At 40.9% G+C, this 26,314-nt stretch overlaps 1 protein-coding gene across 1 annotated transcript in view; it reads right to left on the reverse strand.

Moving 5' to 3' along the window:
• Window positions 1-26,314, reverse strand: part of RAI2 (retinoic acid induced 2) — a 100,294-nt gene that overhangs the window by 53,459 nt on the left and 20,521 nt on the right. The window contains exons 2-3 of the mRNA XM_053387124.1: window positions 19,020-19,125; window positions 13,465-13,500 (exon numbers count right to left, since the gene is read on the reverse strand). The gene's annotated coding sequence lies outside the window, so the exon portion shown is untranslated. The remainder of the gene's footprint in view (window positions 1-13,464; window positions 13,501-19,019; window positions 19,126-26,314) is intronic.

The following is a 26,314-nucleotide window of genomic DNA, read 5'->3' on the forward strand; positions in this document are numbered from 1 at the left end:
AGCAAATATGACCAACTGGGGATTCAAGGAAGTGCAATGAGTGCCCATCACAAATTGGCTGCCATAGGGCATGACATAAAGACTGCCACATCTTAAAAAAGGAAGAAAAAAGGCAGACCACAAAATGAAGCAGGCATGACCCTGCCCCTCACCCCAATTACATCTGCTGCCACCCTGTTCACTCACAGAGAAAAGCTCTTTGCATCTCTCCTCTATTCAGAACAGATGGGAGGGTGGGCATCAAATCCTGGCATCCAGTGAAATGTGAGCTTATTGAAGGGAGCTGTTCAGCATAGGAGAGGCTGAGGCAGTGCAAACTCTTCTGTATTGTGGATTTTTAAAGAAAATATTTACAGTGGTACCTCGGGTTACATACGCTTCAGGTTACATACGCTTCAGGTTACAGACTCTGCTAACCCAGAAATAGTGCTTCAGGTTAAGAACTTTGCTTCAGGATGAGAACAGAAATCGTGCTCTGACGGCAGTGGGAGGCCCCATTAGCTGAAGTGGTGCTTCAGGTTAAGAACAGTTTCAGGTTAAGTACGGACCTCTGCAACGAATTAACCCGAGGTACCACTGTAGTGCAATTTTTCACAGGTGCCAGAGGCGGTACTGATGGGCACACTCGCACCCAAGGGCACCATGTTGACAACCCTGGATATACAAGGTTCAGAAGAATTTCAGACCACTCCTTAAAGTGCTTGAATTCAACTGCCCTGTTTCAGTTATCATCGGTGTATTATTACATCCAGTTATTTGATCTCTTTCTTCTGGAAACGTATGTGAAAGTACATGACTCTCATATCGCAGCAGCATCAAATTGCTAATAGTAGCCAATTGCAGAAATCTCTAATTTAGGAAGAGTGAAGTTAGATCCAAACTGCCTTACAATCAAATTATGTTAGCCATTCTTCAAAGTACACGGAGAAAACGAAAAATCAGAGGATGTGCTGGGGACAGTTAATGACATTATAAAAATTACTATAAATATCATTTGAAATCACATCATATACGATATATCAAATGCATTAATGTAGCAGATGCATTTTGTGCCGGGGGAGTAAAGAAAGATAGCCCTATGGATGTGTGATACCATGAAATTATATTTGCATAATAGAAAGTGAATGTTCCCTTCCAGAGCTCAGTAGTAAAGCCTTCATATAGTCAGTAATGAACAATGATGCTTTCAAAGCAGAATCTACAACATCATCCCGTGCATTTCATTGAGAAATAAGTTCCTCTGGGGCAAATGCCACTTAAATTCCCAAACAAGTGTATTTAAGATTGCAGGCTTTTGTGTTGCACCATTTCCTCATTAGCACTAGATGAACAATTTGCAATAACAAACTTATTAAACAATATTCCTTTTTACCAGTATCCATGGCGAAAAGCAATTTCCTTACACTTGTGTAAATTGTTGTATGAAGTGATTATGTAATTGGGGACAGTGGGAGTGGGAATCAGACACCTAGGAGCGATCCCTTGATGCATCTTCATGGATTCAGAATGCATCTTCATTCATATGGGCTCTTTCTATCGGCCCATATGAGACCAGCACGGGTGGCCGGGCCTAGTGAACTTGTAATTCCTTACCCTACAGTTATAATTCGTGGGTTCCCACTTAATTTTATTTTGATTTTAAATGTGATTCGAATTGTATTTTAAACTAATCGTTTGATTTTGTGTTTTTAATGTATTATATATTTGGTGTTAGCCGCCCTGAGCCCAGTCTCGGCCAGGGAGGGCGGGGTATAAATATATTATTAATATTTATTATTATTATTGTTTCAGAACGTATCTTCATTCTAGATCCATAATGCGTCTTCATTCTGGATTCAGAATGCATCTTCATTCTAGATCCAGAATGCATCTTCATTCTAGATCCAGAATGCATCTTCATTCTGGATTCAGAATGCCTCAATTTGCTATGAAATCTGCTGCTACTTCCATTTCTAATTTTATGTCCAGAGATGCTAGCTACCATGAGAACAACATGATCATGGCTCCCATTGTGTTTCTAGATGCCGTTGGACCTGTTTGTGACAAGGTCCAGGACATGAAACCTGACATTCTGAAATTATTTTGTATTATTGAAACATTTGCCTTTGTACATTTGCATATGTAACACGGTGTATTCTGTAACTTTTTCTGTTGTTGTTTTAGCTTTCTATATATCACTTAGTAATATTTTTATATATTAAATGGTATAGAAATTGTCTAATTACAATATGTGTCCCTTTGTAAATAAATAAATAAACAAAAGATTGAAATCTATCAGTGCTTACTCTGTGTGGTGCATTTATACACCTGGGCGTGTATTCCCTAGGATCCTTTACAAAAGAGATCTTAGAAACCCCTGTGTGATTGTCTCTTAAAATCATCATAGAATTTGAGGGGTTACTAAAGGAAATCCCACTTGCTCCCCACTCCACCCCTCTCTCTGGAGGGAAACGCGAGTCATTATATTGTAATATTTGCTTATATTGTTGGTGTTTCAAGCAGCAGGAGCACAATAAAGCCATAGTGAAAAGAACATATTGTTTATTTTTGTATCAGGCTTTCCTCATATTGGGCTTAGATTTTTTCCGCGAAAAATTTTGGGGAATGTTTGCACTTTTTCAAATGGAAAAGGAGATAAACAATTGAATTATTAATTCATTTAAGGACACATTTGGAAACAGATGAGACGGAAAATTTGATCCATGGTGAACTTGAGAGAGGACTGCACCTCGGCAAACCACAGTCTTTATTTCCATTACTTGCTTAGGACTCCTGGTAGTGAATAACTACGTTTTCATCCATTCATAAATAAATAAATAAATAAATAAATAAATAAATAAATAAATAAATAAATGTTTGCATAATCTATGTAGATGTGCACAGAGTTGTCGTGCATGCAGACAAGCAAAGGAATGAATTCACAGGTAGATCTACTAATGCCATTTAGGTAAGTGGTTGTTAAGTTGTGGGTGAACATATCAGACGACACAGCGATTCTTCAAACTGCTCTTGTTTATTCACAGGCCAGAACAGGACAGAACTGAAGGGTTCAGCCAGCCTGCTTATATAGAGCTCCACTAGAACGCAACAGTAACCATTTTCTGTAACTATCCAATCACTGAATGTCACTTTCAATCCCTTATTTGCATATGTGGACCTGAGTGAAAACTTTCTACAGTATCCCCCTGCTGGCCCAGGGTGAGAACTTCAGTACATAACAGTGGTGAAACCACAGTTCTAGACAGCCACATCACAGGCAGAGAAGAATACACGTTTAGAAGTGTTTTCAAAAGTACAGTGGTACCTCGGGTTAAGTACTTAATTCGTTCCGGAGGTCCATTCTTAACCTGAAACACCACTTTAGCTAATGGGGCCTCCTGCTGCTGCCGCACCGCCGGAGCACGATTTCTGTTCTCATCCTGAAGCAAAGTTCTTAACCTGAGGTACTATGTCTGGGTTAGTGGAGTCTGTAACCTGAAGCGTATGTAACCTGAAGCATATGTAACGCGAGGGACCACTGTATTTCACCTACAGCAGACCTATAGCAGACCAAAGCCTTCCTAGCTGCCTTTCCTCTAAACACAGACTTGCCTATCCAGTCAGGAAAATGGATGCAGCAAAAAAATTTATATAAAACCCTGGGATGCAAATGTGTATCTTCTCTCCCTCCCCAATTGTCTAGATGGCAGCCATTATGGACAAGGGACATCCACATTTATTGGAGTACCACATCCGTAAGAATTCCCTGGCTACTCGCCTTGTGTGGAATACACTATGAGAGGTTTCAAAAGAAAGCCTACATTGCATTCTTCTGATGTGTTAAGACACTAGGTTTGGCATTATTATTTTTAAAAACCCTGTCTTTATTGCAATCTCCTTGTTCACTCTAGTGCTCTACAAAGGTCACCCGCTCCCTAGTCAGCTTGATAATAAGGATCTGTAAATCAATATTTATTTGACGCTGCACTGATTTCCTCTTAGGCATTATGTCCATGCTGTTAATCCATATTGATGTTTTTCCTGCAGTAAAGGTCGGTTTAAAACAGCAGTATGTGCAGACTGAGAGCAGCACAGCTACAAATGCAGCCATAGATAAAAGTGCATTACGTGTTTAGCCAGAACTCTGAGGTCAGAGATGAATGAACACGAGACATTTCACTAGAACTCTCCATATTTGTTGGTTGGTAGGTAGGTAGATCACAGTACAGTGGTACCTCAGGTTAAGTACTTAATTCGTTCCGGAGGTCCGTTCTTAACCTGAAACTGTTCTTAACCTGAAGCACCACTTTAGCTAATAGGGCCTCCTGCTGCTGCCACGCCGCCAGAGCATGATTTCTGTTCTTATCCTGAAGCAAAGTTCTTAACCTGAAGCACTATTTCTGGGTTAGCTGAGTCTGTAACCTGAAGCGTATGTAACCTGAGGTACCACTGTAGTCTGTTCTTACTTTCCTTCCTGACAGTTCAGTGGGTGCATATGGATTTCTTTATGAGTCAATTACAGACCTGGGGAACTACTCTGGATTTTTAGCGTCTCCGTTTGGGATTCACTAACAGACAAAGACCAAGTATCAGGAGCCAGGATGATTTGTGACCAGTCAGGAGGCTGAAATTCTGCCATCCCTTGGCAGCAATGGAATCCATTATGAAACCTGATGAAGAATATGGTGAGTCACATTGGGATTTGACCACCTGGAAAAGGATCTTTTTATCTATAGCTCCCAGCCATGCAGTGGCAATCCAAGATTTCTTAAAGACAGGCCATTTCCAGACATTGGGTTGAAGCAAATATTACGTTCTGATGCTGCGCTCTTACTCTTCCTGCTTCCAGATTGTCTCATGCCCAAGGAAGGTTGCCACTCATCCCTAGAAAAACGTGATTGTCCTTTTTTGAGAGAAAGGTGTCCCTTGTCCTGTTTGGACTTCAAACAGGATGCCTTTTTTCACATATTCGAGCTCCTCCTCCTCAAAACTGCACAGGAAGAGGGTGGGTCTGGCGGGAGGAGGAGCACGAGAGCCTGAGTGGGAAATTTGTGCAGGCAGAGTTGCAAGTCTACTGTATACAACACTATTACTTTTTTAAGGGATTGGTTCCCTGAATCAAAATAAATAATGACTAAGCTCCTTTGAAAGCAAGTATCCTGCAAACTATCAGAGCTGTGTTGCTACAGTCCATTGCAAAGTGTAGTGTAGTGGATTGTTCTCATTAAGCTGTTTTTCTGTATGTTGAATGAGCGCTTTATTGAAGTGACAGCTGAGTGGCTGTAGTGATGTATTAGATGTAAGGAGAGTGTGACTGTTAAAATATGCAGGGTTACACGTTTAGATTAGTTTTGTGTAATGTGCAAGCACACTGCCTCGCCCCTGCAATTTAGGGGGCTGGGGTCGTGCAACATCAGCACACCATGCGCACATGCTGCAGGGCTTGCGCACATGACTCAAGCAAACCCATGGTGTGCGCACACGGCTGCTGCAGAATTTTGAGGGGGCCCAGCCCCCTCCTTGAATTATTTTTTGGGGGCCCAGATGGCGCCCTTGGTAGTGTGATGATAGATAACAGTATAATCACCAGAATTACTCATATTAGTGTGGTCCCCATTTATGATATATATGATATTTTCTATATATATCCTGTAATTACATTGAATTTTGATGATTCATATACAATTTACATATGCACATTTATTTTACTTAGAAAGACTGATATATTTATTGTTGCTTGATTATTTAAAACGTGAAACGATTGTTATTATTATTATTATTACCACCGCAATAGTAGTAGTAGTATTTTTTCACACTGAATGTGGAATTTGCATTGTACCTTATTTATTTAATATTAATTTTACTGTGTACGAGTGATATGTAAACCACTTAAGAGATTTCTGTTAAAATGTGAAGCAGGAAACAAGCTAAATAAATATAAATATGCTGGATTACAATGTGTTCTTTATAAAATATTTTCCTTTGATCATAACATATTGAAGAACCAGATCTGATGGCCTCTTTACAATACCCAGTTATTCTTTATATTATTTGTAATAGTATCTTGGCACAGAGCCCCCTGGACAGAGTTAAAACTTATTTACATAACCACTTGCACAGTGGACAACACAAGTGAAAAAAGCATCTAAAAACTTGGACAAACATCCCCATTTGCTGTCAGGAATCTATGACGCCGCCATCTTGTTAAACATACACCTTTATGCTGTCTTGGCATAAATGTCCTTCCCTGGGTGATCTGACGTAATTTGAGTGTCTAATAATAGGCTTTTGAGGTTAACAAAGCCATTGGAAAAGGCCCTAACAACCCTGAGACAAAGAATATAAAATTATCAGAGGTTTGCAAGCATAGTTTTCAAAAATGACAGCAGCAGCGTTGGCTCTTATGTTTGGTGTTTGCAACATATAATGTACACTCAAAATATAATGAGAACGTTTATTTATTAGGATAACCAATCCACCAAGCAATTGCTTATGTTCATATGGTGTAATGAGATAACAAGCTTTTCTACAATAAAGGCCCAACAGTGGAGGAGTGAAAAATCTGTGTTCCTGGACAGCAAAAATCTTAGGCCTTACAATTAGATCTTGAAGGAAATTTAGCTCTGAGTTCCACTCCGTTTGATGGGTCTTCAAAGTAAATAGGGCCAGACAGCTTCTTATTCCTCTTTAGTTATGACTGAACAAAAACTACATGCGCTTTTTTGTTCTTCTGTGCGCTTGTGTACATTCGATATTAGAAGAAAACTTATTATGCAAATATAACTGTTCTAAGTGGAATGAAGGATTTTTTTGACAACAATGTCAATGGAGTTCTGTGCATTGCAGACTATATAAATAACCAAGCGTTATCTTCCCACTGAGGCAAGGAGGATATGTATAATCTGGCAATTTTGGAGCCTCATTTTAACAGCTCCTGTTTTAATTAACAAATTTAATTTCAAATTATTAGGTGGCGCAGGAATAAAATAGCACAGCGTGTGCCTCCTTACATATTATTGTTATCAGTGGCACAGCAGGGCTCCAGTCAGCATTAAATATGAACAATGGATAAGTTACAGGAGCCATTCACCCGGCTCAGTCAGCAGGCAAGCATTTTGCTTATACCTGATAGAGGGATGGGGCGGGGGAAGGGAGGGGGAAATCCTTTGCAACCTCTTCAAAGTGCAGAGAAACGTATAAGGTAAACCGCGCTGATTACTAGGCTCAAAAAAGGCTAACATGCAATTTGTGTTCTTTTTATGTAGATTAAATGCATTCACCACAGCTCACAGAGCTTAGATTCTCAGCGGGGATTCAGAGGGGTTGAGTATCAGGCAGCCACAGTCGGGCGCTGAACTGCAGGGCGACAAAATCTACTATTGTGCATTAGAAATAGTCACTTAATCTATCTTAATGGATGAGAAACCCATGGGACAAGCGTGCATTAAAGTCGGCAAGTAAGTTGCGACATTTACGGAAAGCTGTAAATATAGTTTTTGAGATAACACTTTGAAAGGTTATTAATGAGCCTGAAATCCTCTCAACAATCTCTTTAAGCTGTGGCTAACTATGGAATTGTCACTGCCCACTCTCAACACAAGTAGATGTGCTGTGTTAAGCATTTAGGGTAAGGTCATACACACATGAAATAAACAAGGCACGGATGAGGCAGCTTTTCCTTGGGTGAACAGGGAGGAACTACAGCCAATCTGGATGCAGTTAAGTATTCAAGGTGAACTGATCTTAGTTCTCTGCTGATTATTGCAGTGGAAATACAAATAAGTGTATACACCAGTTTTGAACATGTGAGTATTTTGATATGATGACTTATTGAAGCTAATGGCACACTTGGGTAGGATTCAGTGCGCAAATTGAAACACAGCTCTCCTTCAAAGTTCTCACTTGCCCAAAGTCTGCAATGCAGTTTTCTAACAATTGCTTTTGGGAAATGTACGTATTGCACAAAAACAGTAAAAATGCACATATTAGCAAGAAATACGCATAAAAATATACCAGTGAATATGCCACACGAAACACATTGTGTTGGAGGGAAATGCTTGCAAGAGGTGCCTATTGGATAGAACTGGATACAGAAGTGTATGTTAGGATAATTTAACAGTAAAATGCTGATAAATTTTCATATGGACATGGACAGACACACACACCTCAAATTGATGTGGAAATGTGGTAAACCGAACTTCATATAGGAAAACAGAGAAACCGAGAGCAGCTAAAATTGCATTGCTATAGTCAGGCATGCCAACCATAGCTTTAGTGAAATCCAGCAAGCCAATGCTTATGCTCTGATGAGATGATGAACTTTCTGTAAAGGAAAGCCCCAGAGTGGGGAGAGACGCTAAAAATTGATTCATCATAGGGTGCAGTGTTAAGTTGTGGGTGAACGTATCAGACGACACAGCGATTCTTCAACAGCTCTTGTTTATTCACAGGCCAATACAGAACTGAACTGAAGGGTTCAGCCAGTCTGCTTATAAAGAGAGCTCCACTACAATGCAACAGTAACACCTTTCCAATCACTGAGCGTCACTTTCAATTCCTTATTTGCATATGTGGACCTGAGTGAAAACTATCTACAGTATCCCCCTGCTGGCCCAGGGTGAGAACATCAGTACATAACAGAAGACACAATGTACAGCCTCATCCTTACGCAATTCAGGTTACATGACCAAGGTGCAATCCAGTTGCTCTCTGAGAAAGGGTTACGGAGAGTGAGCGAGCGTCAAATGAAAACTAAATATGTAAGAAGCAGGGCTGGCCCATCCATGAGGTGGGGTGAAGCAGCCGCCTCAAGCAATGGAAGTTCCTGAGGCAGTGCCCCCATGAGTGCCCCATCTGCCCTGCTGCTGCTACCACCAGTGGAGAACCAATGCCAGCACCACTGGCATCTCTGCTGGCGGTGAAGGAGGCATGGTGGGCAATGTGGAGGTCTGTGGCACCATTCACATAACAAAAACTACCATAGAGATATCAAAAATATTAAAAGTCCATGGCTTGGCTTTTGAAAAACAGCGGGTCCACAGTACTTTGCTAATTGGGAACCACTGTTCTAGATCCTTAGCCTTGTGTTCAACCCACTGACCTCTGCATACAGTGTCACAGTCGGTACAGCAGGAGGCTCTTAATCTCAGGGTCATGGGTTTGAGCCCCACATTAGGTAAAAAGATTCCTGCATTGCAGGGAGTTGGGCTAAATTAGGGCCATACTGATTGTGGCCTGAAGCCCTGGTTGCATCTTGGCCAGCTTCCCGTCTCAAAACTACCTAAGTAGGCACAGACTTGACTGCTCTCTTACAGCTTGGGTTTAACAGAGAACCTTTTAAGTTGGCCAGTTCTGGGAATGCATTCACCATCTTGCAGTGTAGTATTTGTATTAATATACAGTGGTACCTCTGGTTAAGTACTTAATTCGTTCCGGAGGTCCGTTCTTAACCTGAAACTGTTCTTAACCTGAAGTACCACTTTAGCTAATGGGGCCTCCCGCTGCCGCTGTGCTGCCCCATTAGATAATGAGCACGATTTTTGTTCTCATCCTGAAGCAAAGTTCTTAACCCGAGGTTAGCGGAGTCTGTAACCTGAAGCGTATGTAACCTGAAGCGTATGTAACCCGAGGTACCACTGTACAATTATTTTATTTTCAATCATATTTTTACTCATTTGAAAGCTGGGAAAGGGCAACTGTTGATGCCTTATTCTCTGGAAAAGGAGAGGCTTTGGGGGAATTTTGCATGCTCAGAATTCCTGGCATTTGAGAAGCAAATTTTATTGCCCTTTCCCAATTTGTCTGAAGCTGTAATTTGCCCTGTCTTTTCCAGTTCACAGAAGCACTGATGTAAAAAGCCCAGAGTCTTCTGATACAACTGTTTGCTTCTATGGCATCGTTTTCTTCCAGAGGAAAGGAGCTGCTGTTTAATTGTGTGAGCTCTGCTCAATTCTTCCCAATGGCAGTGAACTTAGATGGCAGAATGGCTGTGTGCAAAGGCTCAACCCTGTGTATTCCTTTCACACCTTTTCCTAACCCAAGAGACATCACTATAATGAAAGTATTTGACAAGCTCAATGTGATCCTACTGCTCTTACCCTGACTAGTTCCATTAAACTTGTGTTGTTACTGTTCTCATTCTTATTTTATTTCAAGAAGCTCTACACTGGCCTCCTACATGATCCCTTATGTAGACCAGGTTGAGTCCTGCTTAGTTTTCACAATGAAAAATGTGTCCCCAGATTATTAATTGGGCCTCTTTCCTACTGCCTGAAAAGATGGATTTTTTTGGGCTGCCCCTTTCTCTGGGAGCGGGGCGGGGATGACGACAGAAAGGTTATACTGAAAAGCCAAATACTGTAGAGGCAAATGCCCAAGCTGCAAAACTGAATGCAGAATTGAAAAGAGTGGGAAGGCTTAGTTTAGAAATCCATGATAAAAAGTTAGGGAAAGAAGTCTGGAGGAGAGGGCAGAACATACACTTCTGTCACATTTTTAATTATTACCCAGCATTGTAAATGTCTCTCAGCCCAGCTACTACGCAACTTCTTTATATATAAAAAAGTTGTTTATATTCATTAAGACAAATGATCTAATCCTTAGTCTTCCATTCAGATTAGCAACATTGGGAATGATGGCTTTACTTTTTGGCATGAGGGAGGGAGGTCTGGTTCTTGGAGATGCATCATATTCTGAACGCTCCTGTTTAAAACTACTTTGGATAGTATTCAAACAAAGTAATACTTTGAAAAGACAGACTAGCCAAATGGGAGTACACTCCATAGGCAATATTTGGACAGCCTCACTTCAAGGCAAAGTCCAAACAGACATAAAAACATAGCAATATAGTTTTATGAGGAAGAGGTGGGTTTAGGGAGCAGGGCCAGTTCCCCTGCAACCAAGCTGAGGGGGTGCTGCAGGGTGCCACAACTATGACATACTGCACGAGGAGAACAGAAGGCAAAGGGGGACGGGAGGCACCAAATTTTGGCCTTGCACAGAGCATTGTTGAAATTTAAAAGACCAAAGTCTACCCCTGACTGAGGACAGAAAAACAGAACCTTAGAGCAACATGAGGCTTAGTAGGAGCCCTGAGCCTACTCAGTGATCTTTGTTGACCCAGAGGGGGAAAGAATCACCCCAATTCACCTCATTTTTCAGCAGCACAAGAAAGTTGCACACCCCTCCTAATTATGCTTTTACCAAAAGCAAGCAAAGGGATAGTTAAGAAGAACATCATAACAATTGCCCTGAAAGGAGAATTATTTCCAAGTGTTATGAAAACGCTGGCAGCTTTTACAGAGTAGGTTTTCAGTTTCAGCACCAGTTGGAGCTTCACGCTTCTCTTTGATAGCTTATTTATTTAAGATATTTATTCATATCCTGCTTTTTCCCTAGACCTGGACTCAAGGCGGCTTACACATAAAAATACTAAAACACAGATAAAACAGAAAAGGCTAAAAACATAGAAAATAATAATCAAAAAGTAATAAAACAGTAACAGAATTAAACAATATAAAAATATAATGAATACAGAATACAACAACAACAACAACAACAACAACAACAACAACAAAGCAGTAACCCTTTCATTAAAAACTGTCAGTTCCTAAAGTCCTGTTGGAATAAAAAGGTCTTCACCCACGAGTGGAAGAACAACGAGGAAGCCAATCTAACTCCTCTAGGAATGAAACAGATTTGAGAAAATAACTGCCTTTCAACCTCTTGGGGAGCTATAATAATCCTCTTATTTCTAATAAATATTTATTTCCCTATGATAATTTTTGCTACATAGATACACAGCTGTGTAAAGATGCAATAGTTGTCTTTCCAAAAAAAGTCAAGGATGTTGAGCTGAATACTTTATTCCCACCACCACAACCCAAGGACATGCAGTTTGCACACTAATGTACGAACGTGCTGAAGTCCAGGTATATAACAACCCTCATTGCCTTATTGTTCACAATTCAATGCACAGCAAGTTCAAGAAATGGATTCATAAGGCAACACTCCACCAATCTGGGCTTGGAATCCCAAGTGTATCATCTGTAATTTACAACCAATTTAAACAGCATTAACAGTCCTCTCCTTATGGGAATTTAAATTTGCATCCTACCACTGAATTAAACACCAATTGAATTTTTGTTCCTATAGAGGATGTAATGCTCTTTGAAGCTTGTTTTGAATAATAAAAGTGCTTATTCATGAAAGGGGGGCAATAGGGGCCCCAAATCTAATTGAACTAAAATGTGGGTTAAAGGCACATTGTTCTTGGCTGTGAGTTTTATTATTAGTTTATCTAGATTTCATTATGTTGTTAAAAATGAATTTCTCCCCCTCAACTGAATCCCATTCACTCATCATAGGTAGATTTCCTGAAAGTAGTCAGGAGAAAAATAGACAGCCAAGTTCCTATCTTCTTAAACAAAAGGCAGACAGAAGGCTGGAAAAAACATTACGTTCTGTGACCTCTTGGAGAATATCATTGTGGAACATGTTACTCCTCAGTAACTTATGTCAGTCAAACAGAAGCAGAGGACATTTTAAAAAAGCAAATTAGACAAAAATAACTGTGCTCGTCTCTTCTTTTTGCCTCATTTACATGAGTCTAATCAATGATTCTGGAAATAAGGTTAGTTCCAGCTATTACTTCCAAGGTAAAGACGTTTAATGATTCGGAACTCCAGTTAACCACATATTCCTTCATTTTATGGATGCTATCTCTCTCTCTCTGTGTGTGTGTGTGTGTGTGTGTGTGTTTAGTATATTGAGCCCGGCCTTGGCTGGGGAGGGCGGGGTATAAATAATAATAATAATAATATCTGAAAACACAAGCCTAAGATTGTGTGTGTGTGTGTGAATATAATGTGGAAGAAAGTATCTGGGGACATATAAATGTAATCTTATCCATTTATTTATGTTGACCATTGACTCATGTACTTGGGGCTCATTGTACAGTATTTTCTAACACGATGCAAGCCACTTGTAGAAAAGTACATACATTTAAAGGCCACAAGGAAGCAATCCAAAACACACTTAGAATCCAAAACACCTTCCACTGGTATGGTAATTACTGTATATCCGAATAGATATGCATGGTTTAGCACTGTAATTTTATGTATTCTGTATGTGCTCCTCCCACTCTTCTGCACTACATATTCAAAGCAGTTAACAGAGCCCAATATACTGTGAAAATAAACTATTTAGAATTATTAAAATAATCAGTGTACGAAAACATATATAAAAAGATGCATTGAAACATTTTTGTAGTAAGTAACAAATAAATGTAGCAGTTGTTCGAAAGAGAGGTTTGGAAGATAACTTATTACTCTCTCATAGCAGGGTTAGCACAATGGTGATTACTCCAAGCATACTAAAACTTGGTTCAATTTATATCTACCCTCATTCATCTTTAAACAAACATTCCTCAAGAAAATACTTAGGCTGGGATACTTCACTTTCCAAATAAGTGAATATTTTACTCACAGTTTCCAGAAGTTACAGCAACCAAGTCTCCATCCACTGGCAGTAAAACAAAGAAGAAGAAAGTTTCAAATAAAAAGACATTTGTTTCCTTACAAAAAGGATCTTGCAATCTTTGGATTAGCAAGGATGCAGGCTGTAAAATTTCCATTTTTGAGAGATTCAGTTCACTTGGCTTTTCTTGCAGCTGGGAGCCACTGGCTGTATGGCTCCTTGCTTGTTCCAGGAAGCATAAAGTGGGGGTGGGGGTGGGAGGGAGGAAAAAAAGCCTAAGCTCCACCCCCACTGGCAACCTGAGCTCAGGTTAACCCTATCATGTATGCAAGTGTGAGTCAGTAATTGTATATTACAACAGTAATACAAGTACTTCTACTACTACTACTACTACTACTACTAATAATAATAGAAGTATCACCATCAAAAGTGGCATCAGCATTCCCTCTCTGAACAGTATTTAAACTAGGCTGTCAAGGGTCTTTGGAGTGTGGTAAGACCTGTACCGGCAGTTGGAATTTCCAGGAGGCTGGCAAGAAGACTCATCATCATTGCCATCCTGGCGTTTACTTTCTGCAGCTGTTAGCCTCCTTTGGAAGAGATGAGGGAGCCAGGTGAACATCATCTAGCCTGGGAAGAAGACCCCTCCCACTCTGAACTGTATACAAGCCAGGGTGCTGAGGCTCACTGGAGTGCACCAACAGATGGAACTTCATTATCTGATCACTTCCTTCTTGCTTTACTTATATATTTAAGCCTAGATTATTAATTTTGTCATGTTGAATTTATTCTATATTTGCTACAATGGTTGGATTTTTCTGGTCTTATTTGAATGTATCGATACATTTTGTAAACTGCTTTCTCCCCCAACCTCCACTTTTTGTATTTGATAAGAAGTGGATGTGTATTGTAAGCTGCTTTTGGCACAGCTCACCATGGAAAAACAGCACATAAATAAGCTAAATCAATCAATCAGATCAAAGCCATCATCAGTTTGGTTTTTTAAAAGCCTACTGGAATTAGTTCTTATTTTGACTGTATTGTAAAACACAAGCAAATTATGAAGCCAGGTAGATCTCCCTATACATGGTATATGGCAGGCTTCCTCAACCTTGGACCTCCAGATGTTTTTGGCCTACAACTCCCATGATCCCTAGCTAGCAGGACCAGTGGTCAGGGATGATGGGAATTGTAGTCTCAAAACATCTGGAGGGCCGAGGTTGAGGAAGCCTGGTATATGGCATGTAAAGAGATTGACTACAACTATTGCTCAATGACTCAGTAGGTAGGCTTTAGAGTGTATGTGTTTCAATCCTCTACGAGTTCGGTTCTGTGTAAGCTGGCCTCAGATCTAGTCCTGATGACCACCACCTGTTTAATAAAGCAACTGTTTGGCTGTTCCCTTGGATGTGCTGTGATGCATGGTTGACAGGAAGGTGTGTAATGCTATAAGGAGATGCACAAGGGACTCCCTTAAGAATATGGCAGGACAGTGGCAACAGGTGGTAGAACAGTAGCGTACAGAGTGAACTATGGAAGTTTGGGGGAGTGGCAGCCCAGGAGAGGGCCTTTTCTGTGGCAGCCCCTAAGCTGCAGAATTCCCTCCTGACAGAGGTATGTCTGGCAGCTACACAGTACAGCTTTCATCATATGTTGAAGGCACACCTCTTTACCTGGCTTTTGACACCTGATACTGATACTAATATTTGTACCCCGCCCATCTGGATGGGTTTCCCCAGCCACTCTGGGCGGCTTACAGGATATCTTAAAACACCAAGCATTAAAAACCTCCCAATACAGGGCTGCCTTCAGATGTCTCCTAAAAGTTATGTAATTCTTTATCTCCTTGACATCTGAAGAGAGGGAGGGCACCACTACCGAGAAGGCCCTCTTCCTGGTTCCCTATAACTTTACTTCTTGCAGTGAAGGAACCAGCGGAAGATCCTTGGAGGAGAACCTCAGTGTCCTGGCCAGGTGATGGGGGTGGAGACGCTCCTTCAGATATACTTGGCTGATGCCATTTAGGGCTTGAAAGGACAGCACCAAGACTTTGAATTGTGCTTCAGTTCTATAGTTTTAGAAGCCTATTATTTTTATTGTAAAATGTTTAACTGATTTTAGTAGTGCATATTTTGCATTGCTGTAACCTACTCTGGTACGTTATGGTGAAGAGCTAATAATAATAATAGTAATAATAGTAATAATAATAGTAATAATGTTGTTTCTCAAGGTTCCAGCACAAAGCGGCTGTTAAAAATGCATGTGAGAACATATGTACTGTCAAGGCAGCTCAAGGACTGGATTCATTTACAGTGTTAAAAATCTATATCCTTGAAGCAACATCTACAGCTTATGTTTTTGTTTTTTTAAGAATCAGTTGTTAATTTTGAAAATAATTACTGGAACAATTTTTTAAAAACTTCGGAATAAGATGAAATTTTAAGGTGGAGATGTATTCTTTATGGTACAGTCTAGTCTTAACTTGAATATAATGGCCTCCTCATAATTCCCCCAGAAGGCAAATTCAAGTGGTAGCTGAGAAATTTTCGAGCTTGCAGGTGGTAGGAGACAGGAAGCGCAAGTGGCTTAGCTTTCATGTCCTCCTTTGCTTATTTGTAATGTCTGTAACAGAACTCATATATCTTCATCTGGAGCATATAGATCTCGCCCCGGGAGGTGATACATGAGTTCGGCTGCAGGAGTGACAAATAGGAGCAAAGACCAGGAAGCACCAGTCATTCTGGATTGTCAAGGTTGCAGTCCTGGGCTCAGTTCCCTGGAAGTAAGTTCCATTGAATTAAACGGGGCTTACTTCTAAGTAGACATGCACAGGGATGCACTGCTAAGCATTGTTAATGTCTAAAGCTGCTCCTGATGTTTGTAGAACTCTACAAACTAGAGACTTGTCTTATGGGAAAATAGATTGTAATTTAATATATCAGGTGAAACAAGTAGTCTGCAACCCTAGGCACATTTACCTGTGCCTTACTATTGAAATCACAGGGTCAGAATTCTAAGCAAGCTTGCAGAAGATTGCACTGTAGGCAATACAGGGCAATAGAATTGCAAAGAAATTGGACGTTTTTGAGCTGTTTCTGAGGGAAACTGGCAAAAATGACACGGGCTGCCACACGTCCAGATTTTCCTGGATACTTGAGCCAATTTCTGCCTGGACACTGCTTGCGGCTGCAGTATTCCTGATATATCTGGAAAATTCTAGCCGTATAACAACCCTATGAAGCCTGGTTTTTAAAACTAACATTTTTCACACACAATAAAGATTCACAATGTAACAATGCAGCCTTTAAAATGAATAAACCCATATGAAAGAAAGTGACATGAATGTAGTATAATGTCATGTTGCTGAAAAACAGAACAGGAACCCCCAGTGAAATTGCTTGCCTTTTGTGAGCCCTGGCAGGGTGAGTAAGTGATGTAAAAGGGGCAGGGTGTGGGGAGACATAGGTGATGAAGCAGAGACAAGCATCTCTGTCACCATAGCAACAGCAGCATTGCTGTGACACAGCAGTAGATTCCCTCCAAAATATGCCAGCACAAATAAGCTGCGGTGTTAGGAGGCAGAGTCAAGGCGTTTCATCGAGTGAGACTGCAAAGCATGTAAGTAACAAAATGCAAATGCAGCACTCACGAGAGTGACTCATTGCTACTTGCAAATACACTTTCCAGCAATACATAATTTTAATGGCATATCTTATTTCCTTGATTATAAAAAGGGAAAGAAGCAAATTGCCAAATCTTATACACACAAGCGGTAAATACAGGAGGTTGTCTGACATGCTATTTGGAGTACTAAAATATTAATTGAATAATAAACAAAACCAGTGCAGTTTTCTAAATCTTGGCTGGGGGGGGGGGGAGGGAATTCCTTGCTTTGCATTAATAATGCAAACCAATGTTCCCCATTTCGTACCACTGTGCATTCAACACATCACAGAATTATAAACACATTAAAGCTCAGCTATGAATTATGTTTTTTTGCTTTTGTTTGAAATCACAAAACGCTTGCACAGGATAGCCATACATCAACAGTTGGCTTTGCCATAGCCTGGCCTTTACATCTGCAAGCTGATACTAGGCATTTGGCCAAGCACAAGCAGTCTCTGATATCCAACATGTTGTGTGGGGGGTGTTCTCCACCCACCCCACCAGGCTCAGTTCTAGGTGCAAGTACTGGTGTACAAAGCACAATATAGCTGGCACCCGGGATACCTAAAACACGGTCTCATCCCTTGTATACCCAGCTGATCTTCTCATCCCTTACTTACCCAGCCCAAGAGGGCAACCTGCAAATTCTATCCTATCAGGAGGTCCATTCCACACAATGTCAGAACCGGGCTTTTTGTGTGGTGGCACCTACCCTCTGGAACAGCCTCTCGGTCCTATCAGACAGGCACCATCACTGTTGTCTTTTCAGCACCAGTTGAAGATCTTCCTTTTCTAACAAGCCCTTTAAGTACGGTATACATTTTATCCCACTCTCTGTCCACATTAGACTTGAAATGGTTTTTCTAGATTTTTAAAAAAATGCTAATTCACCCTGAGATATCTTATAGGAAATGATTCATAAATTAAGTAAATAAGCAAACCTTCCCTTCATCTTAAGGATGTTTCCCACATGTCCCCACTCAAATTGGCACTACAGGTGCCACATTTGTAAGAACTCAACCATTTAGTGTGGCAGCCCCTGCAACTTTGGAACTCACTGGCTCTTGAGATCCTGGCACCTGGAACCTGCTAAAAACACTCTTGTTTGGACAAGCCTACCCAGATGCTGAGGTGATTTTAATCTGTTTTAGCATGTTAACTTTTGTATGGTTTAAAGTATGGCTGTCAATTTTGCTCCATTTTATCGTTTTATAAACCACTCTGAGGGTTTCTTTAAACGGTGTATGAATTTCATGAAATAAAATAATTATGCAGTTGTGAACATGTGTTTACAACATGCATGCACAAAGGCAGAAGTTGCAGTCATTCTTGAACCCAAAGTTCCTGCTCATATGGAAAAGCCTTATAGTAGAACCACTGGCATGCAGTGGACCCTAAATGTTCCTGGTAAATCAGAGTATTAAAGTAGCGCCTCTGCTCCTAATTGTTCCCGTACCAGAATTTTCACCGCACGCCACTGCAGAACATGGGCAGGTCCCTTTCACACCAACACTGAATGTACCAAAATGGATGGGGAAGCATGCATTCCTCTGCTTCTCTGTATGTTGATGGGTGTGCAGACTTGTGAAGGACCCTAAAGTCTATGGAGTTTTGCTTTCACTTTTATCATTACAGTGGTACCTTGGGTTAAGTACTTAATTCATTCCGGAGGTCCGTTCTTAACCTGAAACTGTTCTTAACCTGAAGCACCACTTTAGCTAATGGGGCCTCCTGCTGCCGCCGCGCCACTGAAGCCCGATTTCTGTTCTTCTCCTGAAGCAAAGTTCTTAACCTGAAGCACTATTTCTGGGTTAGCGGAGTGTGTAACCTGAAGCGTATGTAACCCGAGGAACCACTGTACTGAAAAACAGGTGTATGAGTACCTCCCAACATCTCACCTAGTGTTTATCCAAATCCTGGACATTCAGACACTGCTCTCTTGCTTGGGAGAAAAGCTGGCAGGTGAATGGGTCTCCTCCTTCTGGCTGCCACTGTTCACCCTCTCTGGGAGACATGGAAAGGATAAGCAAGCGATTATTATCAGGAGCAGCAGCAGTAATAGGACGACGTTGGCTGCAAATGAGGTTAATGCAAAAATGACATTACTCAGTTGGAAGTCTTCCGGGATAGCATTCACTGTGCATACTAATTAAAGAGTACACAGAATTAATGGCTGAGAGATGGGTGTGCGGCTCTTTCTTCCTCGACTTGCCATGCCAGATTATAATAGCTTTTAATAGCTTCACAACAGAAATCAGAGTGAAAATGTAATTGAAAAAACAATACAAGGCTATACAGTAGTTCAATAGAAAAGGAAACATAGTTTGTCGGTATCTCACCACTGACCAGTGGGATTAGTTTCCTAATTCTGTTTTGTTACTTTACACTAGAAGAAATCCATTCAAGTTTATGTGTTAATAGGCTGGCTACAAAAAGTAGCTTTAAACTGTTTTTAATGTTGTATTTTGAATTCTTGTAACCTTTCCTTGGACTTTAGAGTGAAGAGCAATAAATTTAAATATATATATTAATAATGGTGATAATAGTGATAAGAATGATTAAAAACTAGGGCCGATTTGATCTTAATCCGTTTGAAGTGCTTTTCAAAATTATTTTTAGCCCCCTGTTTCTTGTATTACTTACTCCCCTTCCACTATTATCTAAAGCTTAGATAGTGAGCATTAAGAATCAGAACACACTTAAGAGGAAAAGGGAGCAGTTGTTTTCACAGCTTCTTATTTATTATCCAATTTCAGGAAAATGTGGGGAAGCTATCACCTAATTGGGCAAATCACAGATTATTAGGTAACGGGAACAGGTGTGATCCCCAGTGGAGTCATTGGGAAGTCTGTTTCATTAAAATCAATGTTCCCAGTTCAAAGCTCTGCAGGTGCTCTGATGCACACAGAGATCTCCCATGCAACCAAACCTCCCCATTCTCCTAACTGATGGGTGTGAATGGCAGATACAGGAGCGGAAATTGCTGCAGTTTGCATGTGGTCAGGAATGAAATCAGGCAAGCAAATACAACCTGTTGTTGTTGTTGTTTTGTTTTAGACTACAAACAATGTACAGCAGTACCTCGGGTTAAGAACTTAATTCGTTCCGGAGGTCTGTTCTTAACCTGAAACTGTTCTTAGCCTGGGACACCACTTTAGCTAATGGGGCCTCCCGCTGCCACTGCACCACCACCGTGCGATTTCTTAACCTGAGGTACTATTTATGGGTTAGCAGAGTCTGTAACCTGACGCGTCTGTAACCTGAGGTAGAGTTAATAATTAACCCGTGCCCATTTTTACATTCCCTTTGAATTGAAATGAATGGTGTGAAATAAATCACATCATTAATTATATTTGACCATAACAAACAGCAATACAAATCAGCTAGTTTTTGGTGGAAGCTGAACTGCAGCGGAATGGAAACAGCGCTGATTATGACCAATATAGGATGGAAATTGCTACCTTCTTACATTCTGACTGAAGGGGCAGGTGGAGTCTGAAGAGGTGCACCTTCATTAATGTGAGCAGGGAGGCTTTCAGTCTACACCAGAGTAGCTGTTTGCACAAGGAGCCACTGGTGTCGGGCGCCTATGTAACAACTGTTGCTTTTATGAGCCTTGAATAGAAGTTCAGGTGCAGCAGTGTCCCTTAAGTTCAATTCTGTGTGCACTTTATCATGAGAAGCCACAATTCCTGTAAGTCCAATTCTGTCTCATTTTGGGGGGGAAAGAGGAGCATGGCTGTCTCACAGCAAGCATTAATTACCCCTAATCCCTGAGCCTCTTGGGCTTGCCAATCAGGAGGCCGGTGGTTTGAATCCCCATGACAGGGTGAGCTCCCATTGTTCGGTACCAACTTAGCAGTTCGAAAGCACTTCAAAGTGCAAGTAGATAAATAGGTACCACTCCAGTGGCATTTCCATGCACTGCTCTGGTTTCGCCAGAAGCAGCTTAGTCATGCTGGCCACATGACCCAGAAAATAAACTGTCTACAGACAAACATCGGCTCCCTCGGCCAGTAAAGTGAGATGAGCGCCACAAACCCAGAGTTGTTCGCAACTGGACTTAACTGTCAGGGGTGCTTTACCTTTACAGTCCTTGTAATCTCACTGACAGGAGACCCTTTTTTGCAGCAGTGGTGGGTGTAAAGTGTTATGTACTGAAGTTCTCACCCTGGGCCAGCAGGGGGATACTGTAGATAGTTATGCAAATGAAGGATCGAAAGTGACGTTCAGTGATTGGATAGTTTTAGAAAGTTGCAACAGTTACATTGTTCTGGAGCTCTATATAAGCAGGCTGACTGAGCCCTTCAGTTCAGTTCTGTTCTGGCATCTGAATAAAGAAGAGCTGTTTGAAGAATCGCTGTGTCATCTGATATGTTCACCCAAAACTTAATATAAAGTAATTCAGGTCAGCCCTAGCAGATTTTCCTAGTGTGCATAAAAAGAGTCACTCTTCCTTGCTGCCACCTGGAGTAGCTTTGGAACTTGCCTGAAATGTTATTTTAAAATATTTTTTCATACATAAAAATATACTTAAAACCACACACAGGTAGCCCTTACAAAAACAAAACAAAACACCAACCCTGCAATGCAATCCCATAGTATAATGCTTCCTCTGTCTTAAAAGCATTATTCTGATATTCAAGATTATTTTTCCTTTTTTAAAAAAGTGTTAAATTGACTAGACCAACGGAGAGCCACTGTAGTAAATGTCACTGTTCCAATTACTTATATGGGACTAAGAAAAGGGGCTGAAATTTGGCACCAAGATAGAAATTAGCAGACATCCCTCCTCCTGCAGCAAAGTTTCTATCCCCTCCCACTGCATGAATATATTATGGTGGTTGGAGAGCTGACTGGTGCCATGGTAACATTAAGAGGAAGGTGTTCCCATTGCTCTTCAGGAATGATCATCTGTAACTAGACCTGATCTCACACTCCAAACACCACATGTCCTTGTACTTCAGTCAGCTCCTTTTTTGCAATGTATAATAGCAGGATATTTCCAAGAAGCGTATGTTACTGATGGGCCATTTAGGGAGAAAATTAAACTTCAAACCTTGCTCATCCTATTTCCTCCAGGGTCAACATTGTCCTTAAAACAATGAAAGGGCAAAGACATTATTATCCATGAAAACGAAGAAGCATCTCTAAAAATCAGCAGCTGGAAAGCTTGTGTGCATGCCTTGAAGCAATGGGAGATATTTCAAGAGTGAAATCTCATTCAGATAGGATCAGTCTTCAAGGAGGTAGAAGAGACAGGGAGCAAGGAAGAGCAATAAGAGTTCCATTTCTGAAGAGTTGATAGAATTTCTGGTAAATGATTCTAACTAAGGTGATAGCTTGCAATGGGAGGTAGATGAGAAATTCAGTTTGATTTGAATATTGATGCAAGCCTATGTAATTTGCACATTATGAAATATGAAACCTGAAATGTAGTATCCTTGGAAATTCACACTTTGCAGAATTTTTCAATGCAGTTCTCCAGCTAAAGTCTATTTACAAAAATATGTGTATTACAGGAAAGAGAGCATACAAATGCATATATTAGTAAAAATGACATACAGAAAAACAGTGCTTTTTTCTGGGGGTACACAGGTGTAAGCATACCCCTAAGTTTGGCCTCATTGAGGGGCAGTATTTCAACATGAGTAGGAAAATGAGAGTACCCCTAAACATTTTTTTTGGGGGGGAAGGACTGCAGAAATACATTGCAGAAGGGGGGAAATGCATAAAAAATGTGCATGTTAAGATACATGCATACTACAATGTTGACAAATTTATCATCACATACTGAGAGAGTCCAGAGTTCCCTGGTAAAAGGCACTGATTGTTGAACCACTCTGAGAATTGTAGCTCTGTGTGAGGAATACGAGTATCCTAGCAGCTCTCAGCACTCTTAACAAATGACACTTCCCAGCATTCTTTAGGGGAAGCCATGACTGTTGAATGAAGTATGATACTGCTATAAATGCATAGTGCAGATGAGGCCTAAATGCTTCTCAGCTGAGCATGACTATACCCCAGAGGAAACCCATATGATGCGTTCCAGATGTGATGGATGGCCATCAGCCCCAGCCAGACAATCAGAGATGATGAGATTTGTAGTCCACAACATCTGGAAGACACCACACTGGCTGCTCCTGCTGTACACAATGTTGTCTGGTTCACCTTCAGGACAGCCACAGAGCCCCTTCTCAGAGAGGTTCACGGGTTAAACCATTAAAAAACAAACCCAATCTAGGAAAGAGAAATACGTGGATTTTAAATTCAAAATAAAGTTCTCATTATCTGCTCATTATATTTCAGAGCTGTATCAGTCATATTAGGTCATGCATATAAAAATATGTATGGGATAATTTTGTTTAGTTAGTCAAAATACTAGACAAAAAATAATACATAACATAATCATCTTATGTTCCAAAGTTACTGATGCTTCAAAAACTGATTAAATTAAACCAGCAATAAATTGATTGAACCAATTATTTCAGTATGCTATGAAAGTATTCCAGCTTTCACTATAATCTCTTGTATTATTATTACCTCTCCTATCCTTCTGGAATGTGACAAGATGTATTAATTTGATAAAATAATGTACATGCCGTGCATCTTTTGAGACAGTCTTCTAAAACTGATCCTGCAGTATCTTTTTACTCTTTCTAACTGTGGTGTTATAATCCATAAAATTAATTCCTGTGATACATTTCATATAATTACATATTAGTATTTTCAATATTAGTCTGCAATCCAAAACCCTCTCACATTGGGCTGCGGGGTGTGTGTGTGTGAATTGAGCAGAGGTGTCCCTCTGTTCACCTGTCTTCTGGCTGACCTAGCTTCCTGCTGGTTGCCATCACTGGTACAGACCTCCCCCTTCTTCCTATCAAATGTGCAGGAAGGCAGAAGACCACTTGAGCTAGGGGAGCCCAGCAAAAAACCGCAAACAGGGCATTCTGAGGGTGGCAGGGCTGAGCTGGCCTGGGATCCTCTGGATCCTAAGCTGGTATCACAAGACAGCATTAGACCCGATCCAGGACCCCAACTGCACATACCTGGAGCTGACACACAGGGATCAAACCCAATCTGTCAGTCCACCCACATCCTTCCCGCGCTGCTGGGCAGGGCTACTGATGTGTCAGATGTTCTGATTGCAGTTCTAGTTCAGCAACATTTGGAGACCCCAAAGTCCCCCACACTTGAGATTCTGTTTTGTGTTCCCTAGCAGGAGCTTATATACTTCTTGTGAGATCCATAGCTGGCTCAAGAGTTAATTGGAATCCTGTTATGGTTGTGGCGTTGGGGATGGTATAAACATTAAGCTGACAGTACACTTCTTCCAGCATGGGGGATTTTTTTGCACAGGTGCAACATTGTGCTCCACCAGTGCCGAGAGATTTGGGAGCAATCCTATCTCTCCCGGCAGGCTTAAATTGAGAATAGGATCTTCTTGGCTGTAAATCTTCCCCCTTTGAATTCAACAGGATTTACAGTGTGATCCTCTCCTCATATTATACCCCGCTGAGTTCCCTTTTCATCTTGGTTAGTGCAGATTTAAAATTTGGTGTTTTGTTTTCCTAGAGCAATACACAGCCGAGTGTACCTGCTGGTTTTGATTGGAAAAATATATATACATAGAGGAGTGATAGTGTACATAATCCAGTCATTGCAAGAGAAAGGAATAACAAAATGCAGTTTAACATATGAGATCATGGAAATATGGGCATTAACATTAGGTACTGATTTAAAGAGCCCCTTTTTATATACTCTTCAGGTTGACTGGATATGGAGAGAAATAATGGCCTCGCATTCTGTACTAACAGTTTCCTGCTGCAGGAACTACGTTAGGATTCCTGCTGTGTTTTTGATTAATGACCTACCTGTGACTTCTGCAGATCTAGCCTGGGTTTTTTTCCCTGCAGGCAAAAGAGGCGGGGGGTGGGGGGAGGAGAAGCACCTGGTGCCATCATCACAGGGCTTGATTTCAATTTCATAAGGTGCTTAACATTTAAATTAATTGCAATGTCATTAAAAAGGCATTTCTAAGGCAGGCACACACATAGTCCTAAATCGGAAACTAATACTGAAAGTTGGGGTCCTGTCATTTAATCTTTGCTGGAGAAGATTCCCTTCCCTTCTTAAGTTCCTCTGCTTTGGTTCCATTTGTTTGTTTTCTCCACCATACTGATAAATTTGCCCAAGTTCTGTATTTCCCCCACGTGCTAAGTTTCATCCTTTTCTTCTTGTATGACAAAAATGGTTCATTTTAAAACCTTTAAATAATATATTTTTTATTGTTATTATAGTAACATTTTCTCTCTGGTCTTCCTCTTTCACTGTCTGAAACTATCTCTTCCTCCCAGAGTTCTTTTGCTTCCTTTATTTATCTCAAAAAGAGGTCATTTTGTTTTATTGTTCTGTTGCATTCCATCTCATAAGAACACAACAGAGCCCTACTCAGAACAGAGCCCATTGGGTCTGACAACCAAGCCTTACGTTGGGGGCGTCACATGCCTGTTTAGCTGGGAGAAGAGTAGACTGTGCAGTGATGTGATAGCCATCTTCAAATATCTGAAGGGCTGTCACATGGAGGTTAGAGCAAGCTTGTTTTCTGCTGTTCCAGAACCAAAACCAATGGCTTCAAGTTAGAAGAAAGGCGATGGACTCTCCTACTTTGGAGGTTGGGTGGCCATCTGTCAGGCATTCTTTAGCTGTGATTCCTACATTGCAGGGGGTCAGACTAGATGACCCTTGGGTCCTCCCAACTATTATTTTAGTCCAGCATCCTGTTACCCATAGTGGGTCACGGTAGATGCTTCTGGAAAGCCGACAACAGAGCATTAAGCCAATAGTGCTTCCCGCTAGCACAGGAGAGTGGGACCTATGGCTCTCCAGATATTGCTGGACTACAACTCCCATCACCCCTGGCCATTGGCAGTGCTGGCTGGGACTGATGGGAGTTGTAGTTCAACACCTAGAGGGCTGTAGGTTCCCTACGTTGCCTTGGCAACCAGTTGCCAGTGGCATGCCACATCTAAAACTAGCTTTTTCTGTATGGGATTGGCAGAAATGACTGGCAGAATCCGTGACCAGGGAGAAGAGTCGGCAGAAGAAGATTGGAAAAAAATTAAGGACTATTTACAGAAATATTGTAAAATTAAGGAATGTTGAATGATGTTGGATTGAAATTAAGTGG

The sequence above is a fragment of the Podarcis raffonei genome, chromosome 4 (genome assembly GCF_027172205.1).
Source record: "Podarcis raffonei isolate rPodRaf1 chromosome 4, rPodRaf1.pri, whole genome shotgun sequence".
In the NCBI taxonomy this organism is placed as follows: domain Eukaryota; kingdom Metazoa; phylum Chordata; class Lepidosauria; order Squamata; family Lacertidae; genus Podarcis; species Podarcis raffonei.